Source organism: Plecotus auritus, assembly GCF_963455305.1.
Source record: "Plecotus auritus genome assembly, chromosome: 9".
In the NCBI taxonomy this organism is placed as follows: domain Eukaryota; kingdom Metazoa; phylum Chordata; class Mammalia; order Chiroptera; family Vespertilionidae; genus Plecotus; species Plecotus auritus.
In genome coordinates this window covers 73,515,124-73,517,989 of record NC_137783.1, presented here as the reverse complement: position 1 = coordinate 73,517,989, position 2,866 = coordinate 73,515,124, and positions in this window count along the sequence as shown.

The window sequence follows — 2,866 nt, the reverse complement described above, 5'->3', positions numbered from 1 at the left end:
AAGCTCTAGCCCTGCAGATAATTCAGCTGGCTGCTGAATTCAAAGCCCATGGTACAGACTTCCTAGGAAGTTGCTCAAGGAGCTCCAGACTCAGGAGGTGGCAGAGTCCGAGTTGTGTGGACCCAAAGCAAGGACCTTTGCATGCTGGCACCACCATTCCTGTGCAGAGCCTTCCCTCCATAGGACCAAATATTGGGTCTATTTTAGCCTGATGAATTCTGCTGGCCTCATCCCGATGACTCCCCGAGGCGCTACTTCACCACAAAGGTTTGCAGGCCCCTGGCCAGTGGCGATGACCTCAGTGTATCCTGAGACTTCTGCTGAGTGGCCTCAGACCCAGCACTGGCACTGAGTTTGAATCTGTATTAACATGGTGAACACCACTCACCCCCACCTGGTGACTCACTGAGAAACTACCTCATGCGACTCATGTACTGCCTAATGCTCTTTTAGTGACTGAGCCTAATATGCAGCTAGAAGGTGAAGATGAATCTTGGGGTGACTTGTACCTTTTCCTAACCTGCCCCAGGGCTTAGTGCTAGTGTAAGCTGACCTTGGTATGCAGTGTGGCCCCTGCCACACACACCCAGGCCCAGCAGAGGCAGCCCCACAAACTGCCTTTATAGCTCCAAACAAGTAGCCCAGGACCAGTCATAGGAAGCACCTGGCATTGACATGTACTGGATTCCCCCCCAAGAGGTCCCAGAACCAACACACCTGGTAGTTGGATAAAGACCACATCAGAGCACAACCCAGTTAGCTCCACAAGTGACACGACCCAGAGGGAGATCTTGGTAGGCACCAGAGCCTGGTGGGGCAAAGTCCACTCCATGTGGTCAGCCCCCACACAGTGGCTTTTACTCCACTCATGGATGGACAAATAGCAATAAAAGCTCAGTTATACCAGGAGGGTGCCCAGAGCCCACATGGAGGGCACACCCAGGTCAGATGAGTGAGGAGGCTGTGTCACTGGGCCCTATAGGACACCTACTACATTAGGCCACTCTGCCAAAACTAGGAGATGTAGCAGCTCTACCTAATTCATAGAAACAAATATAGGGAGGCAACCAAAATGAGGAGACAAAGACACATGTCCCAAATGAAAGAACAGAACAAAATTCTAGGAAAAAAGAGCCTAAACAAAATGGAGATAAGAAATCTACCAGATGCAGAGTTTGAAACACTGGTTATATGGATGCTCAATGAACTTCGGGGAAGGGCAGATGAATTTAGTGAGAACTTCAACAAGTAGATTTTAAAAACCCACTAATAGAAAACATTTTAAAATTCAGAAATGAAATAAAGAATATATTACAGCAAATCAATAGTAAAGTATATTGGAAGATTAAGGAAGCAAAAAACACCCAGTCAGAACAGCAAAAAGAAAAAAAGTCTAAAAGGAACCTTTGGGACAACTTCAAATCTACCAAAATTCACATCATGGGGATGCAGAAGGAGAAGAGAGAGAGAGCAAGAAATTGAAAACTTATTTGGAAAAATAATAAAAGAAAACTCATCTAACCTGGTGAAGAAAATAAACATACGAGTCCAGGAAACACAGAGTCTCAAACAAGATTAACCAAAGAGGCCCACACCAAGACACAACATAATTAAAATGCTACAGGTTAAAGACAAAGGGATAATCTTAAAAGCAGCAAGAGAAAAACAGTTAGTTAGCTACAAGGGAGCTCCCAAAGACTGCCAGCTGATTTCTTAACAGAAACTTTGCAAGTCAGAAGGGATAGGCATGAAATACTCAAAGTGATGAAAAGCAAGGACCTACAATCAAGATTACTCTACCCAGCAAAGCTATCATTTAGAATCAAAGGACAAAGAGCTTCCCAGAAAAGAAAAAGCTAAAGGAGTTCATCACCACCAAACCAGTATTACAAGAAATGTTAAAAGATCTTTAAGAAGAAAAAATAAAAAATAATTATAAAATGACAATAAATACATATCTATCAACAATTACGTTAAATGCAAAGGATTAAATGTTCGAATCAAAAGACACACAGTGACAGAATGGATAAAAGAAGACCTTCACATATATTGTCTTTAAGACTCTCTTCAGATGAAAGTAAAGGGATAGAAAAAGATATTTCATAAAAATGGAAACATAAAAAGGTAGGGTAACAATATTTATACCAGATAAAATAGACTATAACAAGAGACAAAAAAGGAACCAGCAATTCCACTTCTGGGTATTTATCTGAAGAAACCCAAAACACTAAATTGAAAAGATGCATTCATATTTTCATTGTAGTATTATTCACAATAGCCATGATATGGAAGTAACCTAAGTGTCCATCAATAGATGAATGGGTAAAGAAGTGGTGCATATATACAATGGAATATGCCTCAGTCATTAAAAAAGAATGAAATTTTGCCATCTGCAACAACCTAGAGCAGTGGTTCTCAACCTTTCTAATGTCACGACCCTTTAATACAGTTCCTCATGTTGTGGTGACCCCCAACCATAAAATTATTTTCATTGCTACTTCATAACTGTAATTTTGCTGCTGTTATGAAGCGTAATGTAAATATCTGTGTTTTCCAATGGTCTTAGGCGACCCTGCTAGTGGTTCTCAACCTGTGGGTCGCCTAAGACCATCGGAAAACACAGATATTTACATTACGATTCATTAAAAGTAGCAAAATTACAGTTATGAAGTAGCAACAAAAATAATTCTATGGTTGGGGGTCACCACAACATGAGCAACTGTATTAAAGGGTCGCGGCATTAGAAAGGTTGAGAACCACTGACCTAGAGGGTACTGTGCTGAGTGAAATAAGTCATACAGGGAAAGACAAACGGCATATGATGTCAGTTAAATGTGGAATGTAAAAAAACAAAATAAGCAAACAA